Genomic DNA, 16,462 nt, shown 5'->3' on the forward strand with positions numbered 1-16,462 from the left:
ATAGGAGCGAATCCCAGAGTTGGGACCCTCACCTGTCCAGGGGTGTAGCTAGGAAAAGCTGGGCCCAGTAGCAGACTTGTCACTGGACACAGTATCACGGTAGGAAATGTGATAAAATGGAACAACAATCTCCTGTAAAATCCTTTGTCGTTCCAAAGCGGACAAACCGGTGGTCTCTTCCGGCCTTTGAGCCATTCGCACAGTGGCTTGTGCCGGGAGAACTGTACGCCAGCAGCGGCCAGCACTGTGTGTGGACAGACACCGCTGGAAGCCAAGGCAAGTGTCTGCTCTCGGATTGGCTCCCTTTAATGGAGCTAGGCCTCGAGCGGGTCTGCAGCAAGTGAACAACACACAATTGCGATCATACTGTACAGACTTGTACGTTCACTAACCTTCTGTGATCTGGCAGGCAGTCTCTTCACTTGACAGTGACATCTCTGGCCCCAATGTCTGAGATGGACCAACCCTTTTAATGCTCCTCTAGAGCAGTGTTTCTCCATGTTCCCATGGCTGTGCTCTCATGTTTAAAGAGGACCTGTCACCACTCCTGACATGTCTATTTTAATAGCTTCATGCATTCCCCATGTAATAACCATTCTGGAGCATCTATTCTTATGTCTCTATGTTGTGCCATTCCTTTATTATTTGCACTAGAAGTTATGAATGAATTGCTAGCAGTCTGCAGTAAGGGTACAGAGGGGAGGTAACCAGTTGGGGGGCTAACCAGTGGGGAGGTAACCAGCTGCACAGACTGACTCAATCCAACCAGTGCTGCCATTTTTGCTTTTGGAAAGATAAGCGACATCTGCCAGAGGCCCCCTACACATTAGATGGTCAGCAAGTTCAGGCCAAGATTTATCTAATGTGTATGACCTGCTTAGCAGTTTATTACAATGACCCAATTTACTAATGTATATGTGCCAAAAAATCTGTCTAAGAAGTGGCGCAAAATGGCACAGTTTGACACATCTAGGGCTTCCACGCTTTTTTTTTTATTCTTGTCAAGGGGGTGTAACTTAGTGGAAAATAGGTGGGGCTTCATGGGAAAAGAGATAGGGCCTACGATGCACAATTTTGTGCCACAATTCTGGCGTAAAGTTCTGTCTGAAAGTAAGCTAACCAATAGATGGTACAGAGTCAGAGAGAAGTGTCCATCCCTGCACCGCATTTACCATCCAGCCTGAGCCCCTGTGATAAATCCGGCGCAGGTCTAAGCTTACCCCATCTTCAGGATTGGGAAATCTGGGCCAGCATCTTCACCTCTCACACAGTGCTGCCCCACCATATAATTCACCAAGCAGACTGACCTTTGAAAAATGCACGAAAAATACATGGAAAAAAATTAATATAAATATATAAAAATAAAAAATCCAAAACCTTTAAAAAATACACATCACATTTATAGAATTTTTTTTTTATTTTTTTATTTTTTTTTTAACAAAGGCCAAAAATGAAAAAAAAAAACACACTACATAAAATTATGTATGTTTTTTAATTCCCTGGGTTAGGTTCTAAATAAAATAAACTACTCTGCCAGTAGAATGACCTTTATCCTCAGTGTTTTCTGTTCACCACAGGGTGGCAGCCTGTTCCTTGAGATTTTTTTTTATTATGCAAGTCCTTAACTCTTAGTAAGCGTTTGTAGCAATTCCCTTGAAAATCGTTAAAGTCATCTACATTGATACAGGAAAAAAATCTAATTATAAAAGTAAAAATATTAGATCTATGTACATATCCTATCTAAACATGGCTGCCTGTACAGGTGGACGTTAAATCATTCAGCCCCACAGCTCACTGAGGTTAGTGCAAATATTGAGTCTAGTGTTGAGCAAAGCGATCTTCGGGTGCTTCATCTAAAGTCACTTCGTTCAAAACTTGAAAATAGTACCTCGGAACCGAAGCTGAGTTCGGTTTCAAGTTTTAAAGTGGTTTTCCACTTTAAAAATCAACTACTGAAGTTATTTAACGAAATCATGCGCGACTTCGCGAATAACTGACATCTGAGCCTGTACATTCTAATACTGTAGGGAGACAAATCTCCGTACAGTATTATTCCGAAGTTTTGAATGAAGCGACTTCAGATAAAGCATCGTAAGCGCACTTTGTTCAACACTATTTGAGTTTATTGTGTTCTTTTAACATCTTTTTGCTACATCTCCAGCAAAATGGCCAATCAACATAGAGCCTTAGGCTACTTTCACACTAGCGTTCGGGCGGATCCGTTCTGAACGGATCCGCTCATAATAATGCAGACGGAGGCTCCGTTCAGAACGGATCCGTCTGCATTAAAATGGCAAAAAAAAAGCTAAGTGTGAAAATAGCCTCGGACGGATCCGTCCAGACTTTCAATGTAAAGTCAATGGGGGACGGATCCGCTTGAAGATTGAGCCACATTGTGGCATCTTCAAACGGATCCGTCCCCATTGACTTACATTGTAAGCCTGGACGGATCCGCACGCCTCCGCACGGCCAGGCGGACACCCGAACGCTGCAAGCAGCGTTCAGCTGTCCGCCTGTCCGTGCGGAGGCGAGCGGAGCGGAGGCTGAACGCCGCCAGACTGATGCAGTCTGAGCGGATCCGCTCCATTCAGACTGCATCAGGGCTGGACGGCTGCGTTCGGGTCCGCTCGTGAGCTCCTTCAAACGGAGCTCACGAGCGGACCAGCGAACGCTAGTGTGAAAGCAGCCTTATTGGGATCCACTAGACTACTTTTTCCCTTGAAACACAGTGAGAAAGGTTTATGTATCTCTTATATACGGTAGTATGTTACCAGATTGTGTGTTATAATGTTCTTTTATTGTTGGACTGATATACTAACTACTGGTCACAGTTGATCTATAATCACCATTGCTATCGTTAACAGAATAATGCAAAATACAGATAAGCAGAAACCACACAGGAAAGTTGTGACACTATCAGATACTGACAGGATATGGGTCTTCTTGAAGGAGCAAAAAATCTGAAGTCCACACCAAATTTATTGTATGCACTTATATATCGCTACTATATTCCGCTGCACAATATAGACATTAGCATCGCACTGTCCATAATTGGGCTTACCATCTAAGTTCCCTATCAGTATGTCTTGCATACATGAGAGCCTTCCCCTAGTCCATTTATTAGTACTGACTTAGGTGCCGACATAAGTAGAGCGAAGTTTGTGTGTGTGTCAGGTTTCTATGGCTCATGTGCGGTAGGCACGTTATAGGGAATTAAGTGTAGGTACTGTGGGGATTCGCTCTGGTAGTTGGGATAAGCAGGTGCAGTACAGAGGCAAAGTACAAGTTCGTAATTCAAATGTCCGTGTTTATTCACACATAAGGTCAAACAGAAACACTCTTTGCAAGATTGGTGTTTGTTCACATCGAGTAGAAAGTTTGTGCATAAAAAAAAAGTCACATTGTCGGCGGTTTTGCCTCCACCAGTCCAAATGCAAGCTATAGGTGGCCTGCCCTCCCAACACACAGGTCTCAGCTTTCCAGCCCAGCACAGACCTCAGTTCCCACACTAGCGATTGCCAGAGCTCCTCTGTCAGAGAGAGGTAATCTGTCACAACCAGACAGCTGAGAAGCTCTGACAGAGGCCTTTCAGAACCTCCTCCTTGAGTTCTCTTTGTTGTGGTATTCAGTTCCTCATCTCGTTAGCCTCTCTCAGCTGTCATGTAGTTGGACTAATTGCATCCCTTTAAATTCCGCCCCATAATGCATTACTGGGCGGCTTATACTTCTTCCTGGAGTGTGTGTGCATGCTCATCCTGTTTTCCTGCATGCTACTAAGATAAGTGCTGTACATTTATCTGTTATTTTCTGTTTGCTGGATCCCAGGTGACCCTGACTCCCTCCGTGTCTAGTGTAGGGAGCCGGTGGTCGTTTCCCCTCACTATTGTAGGGTGTTCAGGGGTTATATAGTCGAGGTACGTGGCTATGCAACCATCCACCTCTGGGATCTTTGCATAGGCTGAGCAGCCAGGGAAAGTGCTAGGTCTTGTGCAGGGGTCTCCCCTTGGTTCCTTAGCTTTGGATCCAGTGAGTAATATATGCATGTTGCTTTGTCTTGTTTCCTGTACACCGTCCGTGACATTATAAGCCGCCAAAACCGTCTCAAGCATGGATGCGGTTTCACTTTTGGCTGAACGCCTTCAGGGTCTTTCATTGGAGGTAGCTGATCTTCGCAGGACTTTTTCTCAGCTTCAAGTGACCGGTTCAGCTGGCGTTCATGGAGTTTGTTCTGAGCCTAAGATCTCGCTCCCGGATACGTTTTCCGGGGGTAGTGAGAATTTTGTGCGTTTTAGAGAGGCTTGCAAACTCCATTTTCGCCTTCTTCCCCATTCCTCTGGTGATGAGGAACGGAGGGTGGGGATCATTATATCGCTGCTCAGGGGTAACGCTCAGTCCTGGGCCTTTTCGCTGCCGGAGGGGGCACGGCCCCTCCGTTAAGTGGATGAATTCTTTTTAGCCCTGGGTCAGATATATGATGATCCGGATCGTATTGCTCTGGCTGAGTCTAGACTACGTCTATTATGCCAGGGTAAACAATCCGCAGAAATATACTGCTCAGAATTTCGGAGATGGGCAGCTGATACTGGTTGGAATGATGCTGCACTCCGAAGTCAATTTTGCCATGGTCTTTCAGAGGGATTGAAAGATGCATTTGCCTTTCATGAAAGGCCTATTTCCTTGGACTGTGCTATGTCTCAGGCCGTTCGTATTGACAGGCGTCTTAGAGAGAGAGGAGAGATCTCTCCTTCCTGTCATACTCAGTCCCAGGACAGTGCAGCGGTCCCATTCTGTGCGCAGGGGTCTCAGTCGCTGTCAGCCCCTTCTGAGCAGGAGCCCATGCAGCTGGGGTTGATTGCTTCTGACAATAGAAGATTCAGCTCGCATGGGAGGGTTTGTTTTTGTTGTGGAGGTATAAATCATTTGGCAAATATTTGTCCCTCTAGGAGATTCGGGCAGTTCTCTGGGAGTAATAAAGAAACCAACAGGAAAAAATCTTTTAAAAATGTTCCGTCTGTTACTTTTGGCAGGGTTGAGGCGGAAATTGAAGGTTTTCCGTTTGCTTGTAGTTCCCGTTTTGTCCTGCCTGCTAGGGTGGCGCTAGAGAGCAAGAGCATTTTTTGTGAGATTTTTGTGGATAGTGGAGCAGCTGTCAATCTCATTGATAATCAATTTGCGATAACTCATGGTTTCCAGGTGCGCACTTTGGGAAAGGATATTCCTGTTTTTGCTATTGATTCCGCTCCACTTTCTCAGAAATCATTAAAGGGCATAGTTCACAATATCCGTTTAATTGTGAGTGATGCTCATGTTGAGGATGTGTCATGTTTCGTCCTTAGCGGTTTGCCTACTCCTCTAGTATTGGGGCTACCCTGGCTCACTAAACATAACCCCACCATTGATTGGCAAGCGAGGCAAATAAATGGTTGGAGTGACTTTTGCAGAGAGAATTGCCTCACGACATCTGTTTCAGAGGTTGCTACTAAGACTGTACCATCTTTTCTCTCTGAATTTTCGGATGTCTTCTCTGAGAGTGGAGTTCAGGATTTGCCCCCGCACAGGGAGTACGATTGCCCTATTAATCTCATCCCAGGCGCCAAGCTGCCTAAATCTCGTTTATACAATCTTTCCCAACCTGAAAGGATCGCTATGCGTGCTTATATCTCTGAGAGTCTGAGAAAAGGACACATACGACCCTCGAAGTCACCTGTTGCCGCTGGTTTTTTCTTTGTTAAGAAAAAAGATGGTTCTTTAAGACCTTGTCTGGATTTCAGGGAGCTGAACAGTATCACTAATCGTGACCCTTATCCGCTTCCTCTGATCCCGGACCTGTTTAACCAGGTTGTTGGGGCTAAAGTCTTTTCCAAATTAGATCTAAGAGGGGCATACAACCTGGTCAGGGTCAGAGAAGGAGACGAATGGAAGACGGCCTTCAATACCCCTGAGGGCCATTTTGAAAATTTGGTTATACCTTTTGGTTTGATGAATGCCCCAGCCATTTTTCAGCATTTCGTGAACAGCATTTTTTATCATTTGACATTTAGATTTTGTCTCCTGATTTCAAAACTCATAAGGAACATTTACGTCAGGTCTTGCTCATCCTGCGGGAGAATAAATTATATGCGAAACTGGAAAAATGTGTCTTTGCGGTTCCAGAAATTCAATTTCTGGGGTTTCTTCTCTCCGCTTCTGGTTTTCGCATGGACCCCGAGAAGGTCCGCGCTGTGCTTGAGTGGGAGCTTCCTGAGAATCAGAAGGCGCTGATGCGTTTTTTGGGCTTTGCCAATTATTACAGGAAGTTTATTTTGAATTATTCCTCTATTGTTAAACCACTCACTGATATGACCAGAAAGGGGGTAGATTTTTCTTCTTGGTCGGTAGAGGCGCGTAAGGCTTTTTCTAATATCAAGGAGAGTTTTGCTTCCGCTCCCATCTTGGTGCAACCTGATATTTCTTTACCCTTCATAGTTGAGGTTGATGCTTCTGAGGTGGGTGTGGGTGCGGTCTTGTCTCAGGGTTCCTCTCCTGCCAAATGGCGACCGAGTGCCTTTTTCTCGAAAAAACTCTCCTCCGCAGAGAGAAATTACGATGTGGGAGATAGGGAATTGTTGGCCATCAAGTTGGCCTTTGAGGAATGGTGCCATTGGCTAGAGGGAGCCAGACACCCTATTACCGTGTTTACTGACCATAAAAATCTGGCCTACTTGGAGTCAGCCAAGCGTCTGAACCCGAGACAGGCCAGATGGTCTTTATTCTTTTCAAGATTTAATTTTGTTGTCACGTTCCGCCCTGGGGTTAAGAATGTGAAGGCAGATGCCCTGTCACGTTGTTTTCCGGGAGGCGGGAATTTTGAAGACCCGGGTCCCATTTTGGCCGAAGGGGTGGTGGTCTCTGCTCTTTTTTCTGAATTGGAGGCAGAGGTGCAGGCAGCCCAGTCAGAGGCTCCTGATCTTTGTCCTCCTGGGAGGTTGTTTGTGCCTCTCGCTTTAAGAGACAAGATTTTTAAGGAACACCACGATACGGTCCTTGCTGGGCACCCGGGGGCAAGAGCCACACTGGATCTCATTGCTCGGAGATTCTGGTGGCCTGCGCTTCGTAAGTCGGTTGAGGGTTTTGTGGCAGCCTGCGAGACTTGCGCTCGTGCCAAAGTCCCTCATTCACGGCCATCAGGTCCTCTCCTTCCCTTACCCATTCCTTCCCGTCCTTGGACACATCTGTCCATGGACTTCATAACGGACCTGCCTCGTTCCTCGGGGAAGACTGTGATTCTGGTGGTGGTGGACCGTTTTAGCAAAATGGTGCATTTCATCCCTTTTCCTGGTTTGCCCAATGCTAAGACGCTGGCGCAGGCATTTATTGATCACATTGTCAAATTGCACGGTATTCCTTCAGACATAGTCTCTGATAGGGGCACGCAGTTTGTTTCCAGATTCTGGAAGGCTTTCTGTTCTCGCTTGGGGGTTCGGTTGTCATTCTCTTCTGCTTTCCACCCGCAGTCGAATGGCCAGACAGAGCGCGTCAATCAGAATCTGGAGACATATCTGCGCTGTTTTGTGGCGGAGAATCAAGAGGATTGGTGTTCTTTTTTGTCCCTTGCTGAGTTTGCTTTAAATAACCGTCGTCAGGAGTCTTCTGATAAGTCACCATTTTTTGGTGCATATGGGTTTCATCCGCAGTTTGGGACTTTCTCGGGAGAGGGGTCTTCTGGTTTACCTGATGAGGACAGATTCTCCTCGTCTTTGTCATCTATTTGGCAAAAGATTCAGGATAATCTAAAGAGCATGAGTGAGAGATATAAGCGTGTGGCAGATAAGAGACGTGTGCTTGGTCCGGACCTGAATGTTGGTGATCTGGTGTGGTTGTCTACCAAGACTATCAAATTGAAGGTTCCCTCCTGGAAGTTGGGTCCTAGGTTTATTGGGCCTTACAAAATCCTGTCTGTCATCAATCCTGTTGCCTACCGTCTTGATCTTCCTCAGACTTGGAAGATCCATAATTGTTTTCATAAGTCCTTATTGAAACCTTATGTTCAACCCATTGTACCCTCGCCTTTGCCTCCTCCTCCGATTATGGTTGATGGGAATCTTGAATTTCAGGTCTCTAGGATTGTGGATTCTCGTCTTGTCCGCGGTTCTCTCCAGTACCTTGTTCATTGGGAGGGTTATGGTCCTGAGGAGAGGATGTGGGTCCCAGTGACGGACATTAAGGCCTCTCGTCTCATCAGGGCTTTCCATAGGTCCCATCCTGAGAAGGTGGGCTCTGAGTGTCCGGAGTCCACTCGTAGAGGGAGGGGTACTGTCACAACCAGACAGCTGAGAAGCTCTGACAGAAGCCTTTCAGAACCTCCTCCTTGAGTTCTCTTTGTTGTGGTATTCAGTTCCTCATCTCGTTAGCCTCTCTCAGCTGTCATGTAGTTGGACTAATTGCATCCCTTTAAATTCCGCCCCATAATGCATTACTGGGCGGCTTATACTTCTTCCTGGAGTGTGTGTGCATGCTCATCCTGTTTTCCTGCCTGCTACTAAGTTAAGTGCTGTACATTTATCTGTTATTTTCTGTTTGCTGGATCCCAGGTGACCCTGACTCCCTCCGTGTCTGGTGTAGGGAGCCGGTGGTCGTGTCCCCTCACTATTGTAGGGTGTTCAGGAGTTATATAGTCGAGGTACGTGGCTATGCAACCATCCACCTCTGGGATCTTTGCATAGGCTGAGCAGCCAGGGAAAGTGCTAGGTCTTGTGCAGGGGTCTCCCCTTGGTTCCTTAGCTTTGGATCCAGTGAGTCATATATGCATGTTGCTTTGTCTTGTTTCCTGTACACCGTCCCTGACATAATCACTTCCAGCTGACACTGCTGGCTGTTTTTTTTTATAGGCCAGTCAAGACCCGGCCTAGAAAAACGTGGGGAGTAGTCACCCACCCAGCAAGAGCCCTCCCGGATCAGCTATTCAGCCATACTAAAATAGTAACGTTTCAACCAGCATTAGCTGCTGCTGATACCTGAAAATACCGGCTCTTACTTCACCGAGGCCAGGCACCTCGGTGACACATACCTTCTGTCAACGACGGACCCTTGTGCCTTCTTACAGTACTTATGGTCCATTTATTGTAAACTATATTGGCACAGTTGTCATTCAAAGGGAACCTGTCACCTCCTAAATGCATGTAAACCCGCCAGCAGTACCTCAGGGTAGCCCGCAGTGTGATACTAATCATACTTTTCATCCTGCAGTCCGATGCTGCATAAGGTCAGAAAACGATCTTTTATCCTCCGTCCACGCTAATTTGCATGTCAGCTTGAAGTCCAGGGGGCAGCAGCCTCTTTGCTTTAAGTCAAGGTAACCACGCCACCTCTTGCTTTTGAGTGACCGCTCGCAATTCGGCTTCGCTTTCCGAAGTCTCGCGCATGCGCGGTGCCCTCTATTTTACTGCGCGATTCCATGCCCTGACATTGGATCGCGCAGATATATACAACACCTCTGCTTTTACAGTTAAATAATCCTCTAATTGAAAAAGTCTGTTTAGTGACAGAGCACATGAAAGTTTTCAATGTAGACATAAAGTCACAAGCTTTACACGCTCCACAACGAAACATGCTTATTGGTCTCCGATCCAACCATGTGCCTTTCCCTACAGGAGCAGTATAATAACTGTGTACCAAGCGATCTCGTAAGCTTCTCCCCTTGCGGTAAGTAATACTTGGGTGGGTGGTAACCACATTTGAGAAATCAGGATCTATTAACAAAATCGGACAATATTTGTTAAGAACTGTCCTGATCTCTACATTGGCCCTATTGTATGTTAAAATCAGTCGAATGGGAGCTTGTTCACCATCCGATGACAATTTTGGGGTGAGAAGATCTGTTCTCTCCTGTATACGTACCTCTTTAAAACCATTCTTTAAGATTGCTTGGGGTACCCCTATCCACAAACCTCTTGTATTCTTGTATTTTTTTTGGGCCTCTACATGGAAATCCTCGGATTTGGAACAATTTCTTCGAACTCGTAAGTATGGACCCCCTGGACTGCCCCTTTTCAGGGCCTGGGGGTGATAACTATCTCAATTTAGAATGGTATTAGTGGCTGTTGGTTTCCTAAAAATTGTGATTACAAGTCTTTCTTCCTGTTTACATACTTTCACATCAAGGAAAGTGATACACTCCTCCTGAATCTCATAGGTAAACTTCAGACCAATCTCATTTACATTAAGAGTATCGACAAATTTGCCAAATTCATCCCTGCTTCCATTACATAACACAAAAAAACATTGTCGATGTAGCGTGTCCAGAATAAGATTTTATCATTCCACCATGCATGGTGGTCTGGAAACACGATGTTGTCTTCCCACCAGCCCAGGAAGCGGGGGTACCCACAAGCAATCTTAAAGAATGCTTTTAAAGAGGTACGTATACAGGAGAGAACAGATCTTCTCACCCCAAAATTGTCATCGGATGGTGAACAAGCTCCCATTCGACTGATTTTAACATACAATAGGGCCAATGTAGAGATCAGGACAGTTCTTAACAAATATTGTCCGATTTTGTTAATAGATCCTGATTTATCAAATGTGGTTACCACCCACCCAAGTATTACTTACCGCAAGGGGAGAAGCTTACGAGATCGCTTGGTACACAGTTATTATACTGCTCCTGTAGGGAAAGGCACATGGTTGGATCGGAGACCAATAAGCATGTTTCGTTGTGGAGCGTGTAAAGCTTGTGACTTTATGTCTACATTGAAAACTATCATGTGCTTTGTCACTAAACAGACTTCTTCAATTGGAGAATTTTTTTACTTTAAAAGCAGAGGTGTTGTATATATCTGTCAATGCCCATGCCCAAGAGATTATATTGGTAAGACCATCAGAACTCAGAAGGCTGGTATGTGAACACGTCAAAGATGTTAATAAAAAGAATGTTACACCTGTGTCAAGTAATGTGACTGAGTGCCTTTCGGGTGACCCTCGAGTGTTGCGATTCTCGGATCTATATGGATCTATAGGTTCTAGTCCCAATCTCCGAGTGGCCTTAATGAGAGACTAACTTTCAGCAGTTTTATCTGACTTAATTATCAGACTAAGGCTCTTTTTCTTTTTTCTTTTTCCTTTTTCAGTTTAGCTTTTGTCTCTGTGAATTGCCCAGTGGTGTGGTGTGAGAAGCATCCAAAATCAATATGGTGATGTTTATTACACCACCTTATACAATTTTTACTTGAATCTACAGGTATCCAATCCAATAATAAATAATATATTTTTTTGGGGGGTCAGCTATACGTTAAAAAATGGTGCTAGATGGGTATTGGGGGATCCCGTTTGGGGCATAGTATGAATATTTGGCATGAAAAAACATTGTGGGTGTATATATCATGAATTAGATAAATAGTTTGTACAGATTATCAACTACTGATATATATCTTCCCCCAAAAAATCATTGTATCATGGAGAATCATGCAATACCCTCACAAGAGGTCCGGTTCCAATATGTAGTCTAGTGCTGTATTTATTAGTAGATTTTATTTATAATTCTCCACTGCGTGATCGACTGTTTAGTAGCCGGACCGCAAGTGGTTTTTGCCCATCATCTGATGCGCACCACCGGAAGTGGTGAAGGGTGCCTCTACCACCCCGGAAGTACTGATGCGTTCCACATTATTGCGCGTGGCACACACCCTTCTGCCATGCGTCTCACTCGCCGGAAGTGTACTTTCCGGCAGGAGGAAGTCCCATGGCGTTTTGCTATTTAAACCTGGGACTTACCCGCAGCATATGTCCGCACCATCCGGCACCTGAAGTGAGGCTGGCCACACGTTTGTGGACCGTTTTATGTGAGTAATTGCTCTCAGCATTATGATTTTATGCTAGTACACGTATATATATTTTTGCTTTACCGAGATCTAATTCCATTACAGAAGGGACTTGGTTATCCATATTCACTGGATCCTCGTGTGATGTATCCTTATCATGTGCCTCATTATACATCAGTGTAGCCAGCTTCCTTCATCATAGTTGCTTTTTTGTTATCTGTTACCCTATATTTAGCTTTATTTGGTTTAGCCGATCTAGGCTTCTTTTTTCCACACGACCTCCTGAAGAACCCTGTTTTGGGGGAAAACGCGTTGGAATATAAGGGAAATGTTTATTTACTAGTTAGGGTGTATCAGTGTATTGTAGGGTAGGAATGAGGATGGAGGGTCTGCACCATCAGGGGATACCTCTGGGCTTAGAGGCAAGTAGGGTTACACTAGGGAAAGATATCCCCGTATTGCCCACCTTATTATTCCTAAGTGTTTGCTTATTTCATATTATTATCAAAGTAAAACGGGAATTCATATAGCTGATTAGGGTTAATATATGTATACATCTGGACCTATGTTTTTAGGTCTTTTAAGTGACTTTAATAAAGATTGAGGTTTTAAGAGTCCGTTTTGATTGAGTTTTCTTTTTGAGTATTTTGGAACTTAAGTTGAATAGAGATTATATAACTTAGTATATTAGATCACAACCAATTGAAACAAAAGACACACATGTACAATTATAACACAAATATTTTATTAAATAATAAATATAACAGACCATAGACAATGATAAAATGAGTAGCAGCAGTGCAGACAAGCGCTGCGATAAGCAGCCCAGCCGCCTGACTCTAGGTCAGTGGTTCTCAACCTTTCTAAAGCCGTGACCCCTTAATACAGTTCCTCATGTTGTGGTGACCCCCAATCATTACATTTTTTTCCTTGCTACGTCATAACTAATTTTGCTACTGTTATGAATTGTAATGTAAATATCTGATATGCAGGATGTATGCCAGGTCTATTACAAGGTGTTAGGTAGTTCTGTAATTGGCGCTCTGTTGTGGGGGATCTGTGGATGGCGCTGTGTTGTGGGGGATCTGTGAAGGGCGCTCTGTTGTGGGGGATCTGTGGATGGCGCTGTGTTGTGGGGGATCTGTGAAGGGCGCTGTGTTGTGGGGGATCTGTGGAGGGCGCTGTGTTGTGGGGGATCTGTGGAGGGCGCTGTGTTGTGGGGATCTGTGGAGGGCGCTGTGTTGTGGGGGATCTGTGGAGGGACGCTGTTATATGGGGGATCTGTGGAGGACGCTGTTATATGGGGGATCTGTGGAGGACGCTGTTATATTGGGGATCTGTGGAGGACGCTGTTATATTGGGGATCTGTGGAGGACGCTGTTATATTGGGGATCTGTGGAGGACGCTGTTATGGGGGATCTGTGGAGGACGCTGTTATGGGGGATCTGTGGAGGACGCTGTTATGGGGGATCTGTGGAGGACGCTGTTATGGGGTGGATCTGTGGAGTACGCTGTTATGGGGTGGATCTGTGGAGTACGCTGTTATAGGGGATGTGTGCTATGACACATAGGGCCATGAGGGGGGCCAGCATAAGACATATAGCATCTTATGCTGGTCCCCCTCATGGCCCTATGTGTCCCCTCATGTGTCCTAAACTGCGCACATAACTGTCTTTGCGTGTAAGTATGTTACTCCTGTGTGAAACAATCTCTCGATTTTCCTGCCTCCTGACTTCCTGTCGCACTGCTATTGACGTGAGGAGGCGTTCCTGAGTTTTGACGATCTGCGCATGCGCAAACCGACAGTTTATGGAAAATCTCAGCGGAGTTCAGCTTTACACCGGGACACTGCGCATGCGCAGGAGAGCCTTAGTAGGGAAATATTACGGTCCAGTGCGCAAGCGCGGCTAACTCCGGCCGACGCATGTGCAGTGTCCCGGTGTGAAGCTGAACTCCGCTGAGATTTTCCATAAACTGTCGGTTTGCGCATGCGCAGATTGTCAAAACTCAGGAACGCCTCCTCACGTCAATAGCAGTGCGACAGGAAGTCAGGAGTTAGGGAATCGAGAGATTGTTTCACACAGGAGTAGGGAAATCTCACGAAGTAGGGTAATGTAACGCTACAATCGTGCAGCCCTAATAGGAAGCCTCAGGCGACCCCCCGGAAAGGGCCGATTGACCCTCAAAGGGGTCGCGACCCCTAGGTTGAGAACCGCTATTCTAGGTAAATGAATCCAAAAATCCAAAAGAGTAATAGGGAAACAGTGTATGCTGCACTGAGCAGGCAATATAAACCCTACCCCCAATACACGTACAAGCCTCCAACCCCCACAGATAAACATACAACAACTGCAAAAATAGGAGCCAGAAAAAAGGGTGAAATAACAGCACCTATAGCTAGCCCATAAGCAGTATGGAGGGACAACAATAGTAGTAATAAACATTGAATAAGAAAAAAATATACTATAACATATTACCTAGAGTTGATAGGAGGCATAGATGGAACAAACCCAGGTCGGGCAGAGAGCGCACCCCGACACACGTTTCGCTCCTCCGCTTTCTAAGGGGGTGTATATAATATTAGTATATTAGATGTCTAATTGAGTTTGTCAGCAGTCCTGACCATACTAAACCGCTGCCAGTAGTAGATAGCGGCTGCAGAGACAATACAAAAATACTTTTTCTGGAGCTTTTATTATGAGGAGTAGTGAGAATATGAAGTTTTGTTCTCCAGCAAGTGCCCAGGTTGGGAACTCACGGTAAAGTGCTCTCTGTATTGAGTTTCTTCACAGTCCCTCCCCCGCTGTTCGGAAGTGACAGCTGTAGTGGTCTCCTGGTTGGATGCTACAGCTGTCACTTAGAGGTGAAACAGCTGAGATCAGAGAGCACTTCACAGTGAAGCCCTGGGACCATACTGGAGCAGAATCGGCAGAATAAAACTCCATACTCATACGACTCCTGTTGAGAAAAACTCCACAAAAGGTAAGTTTGTCCTGCTCTCCACCGCCTCTACCTGCTGCCCAAAAAATTAATAACTGTAGGTGTGATAGCTTCCAGCTGAAAGTTTTTATTATTTACTCTGTCCAACTGGAAGATTTTACAGCTACATACAGTTGATTATTTTATAAATCTTGTTTCTGAATGAAGGCATTTATTAAAGGGTTGTCCCATCTTGGCCTTTCATGGACAAGATGGGAATAACCCGCATCAAGTGCCGGCCACGGGTGGCCAGAATTGCGACACCTGAGGCAGCTGGCCGCCCGCTGTTTCTGTTATTTCCAAGCAGTGAGTGGAAACTACTGAACAGCATAGCAATGCTATTTTCCGTAACTCTGGAGCTAGCTTTATGAATGAGAGGAATGTGTTTTTAATCTTTGAACCGGAAGCTCAGATAAAATCTTTTTTTTTTTGCAGTAAACTGACTAAAAGACGCTCACTTTACAAATACGTTGAAATGTCTTAGTGTCGTATAGAGGTTTTGATTGGTGGAGTCCAGCGCTGATACCGATCACTAAAATAAGGAGTTAGAAGCTGTCGCTCCTCGCTGCTGTGGAAGGCCTCAAAGACCTCTATTGAGGCATTTTTTTGGTATGTCACAATGACACATCAAAAGTTTTTGTAAAGTGTATTTACTCGTAGGTGGCAATGCACATTAAATGAGGTAGGTGAGTTGGCCTATTTCATCCGGCCTCCCATGTTTATGAGGATGGTCTCGACTCCCCCAGCCCCCCCCCCCCCCCCCCCCCCCCCAGCGGCAGATGTCAGGGGAAAGAAGGATTGGGCATGTTCTATCCTTTATTCTCAGGACAGATAATCTGCCAACAGAGGACTCTGGTAGCGTTTATTCCCTCACCCCACTGAGAGAAGAGCACTATAGATTCCTTACATCATGGCCTGTAATAATGGAATCCTCTCACTAGTTCCTGCAGTCATCTAATCTAGAGATCAGTTTGGTGCTAAATCTTTGAAAAGCTATGTTCACATTAGCAGATTTTCCAGGCAGAAATTCCACAGCATGTTACAGTAACAACAAAGTTGATGAGATTTTAACAAATATTTGCTTGTAATTGACTTGTGGTACAGATGTCAAATTAGCGTGTTAAAGGGGTTGTCTAGCCTCCTCAGGATCAAGGCAGCAGCGACCTGATAACAAACCCCCTCCACTACACAGTTGGCGGAGCTGTGACGTTCCAGCAACGGAGCTACACCCGCTGATCAGCTAGTAATGGCCTATCCTGAGGATAGGTCATCACTTAGTATAGGCTGGACAACCCCTTTAGTTTCTGGGAATTTTCACTGTGGATTCCACCCTTTGCAGTGCATGGGGATGAATTCTGCTGCAAATCCTTGGTGTATTTCTTCTGTCCAGTTTACGCTGCATATGGAAGTAGCCAAAGTGGAAATGCTCTTGTGTTGCATACTGGCAGCTATGGCAGCATTTTGAATTGGGAACCAAAGGGAAGAAGTAGACCAGTGATTATCAAATTATTTTTATTCATGGGGAACCCCTTCAAAGTGTTTTTTTTTTGTTTGTTTTTTACCTATAGACCTCATGTACACGACTTTTTATGTATTTTGTGGTCTGCAACCCACAAATATGGATGCTAGCCTTGTGCATCCTGCAATTTCCGCCAGTCCCATTGTCAAAATGCTGAATCTTGTCTGCA

Source organism: Bufo gargarizans, chromosome 6, assembly GCF_014858855.1.
Source record: "Bufo gargarizans isolate SCDJY-AF-19 chromosome 6, ASM1485885v1, whole genome shotgun sequence".
Lineage (NCBI taxonomy): Eukaryota > Metazoa > Chordata > Amphibia > Anura > Bufonidae > Bufo > Bufo gargarizans.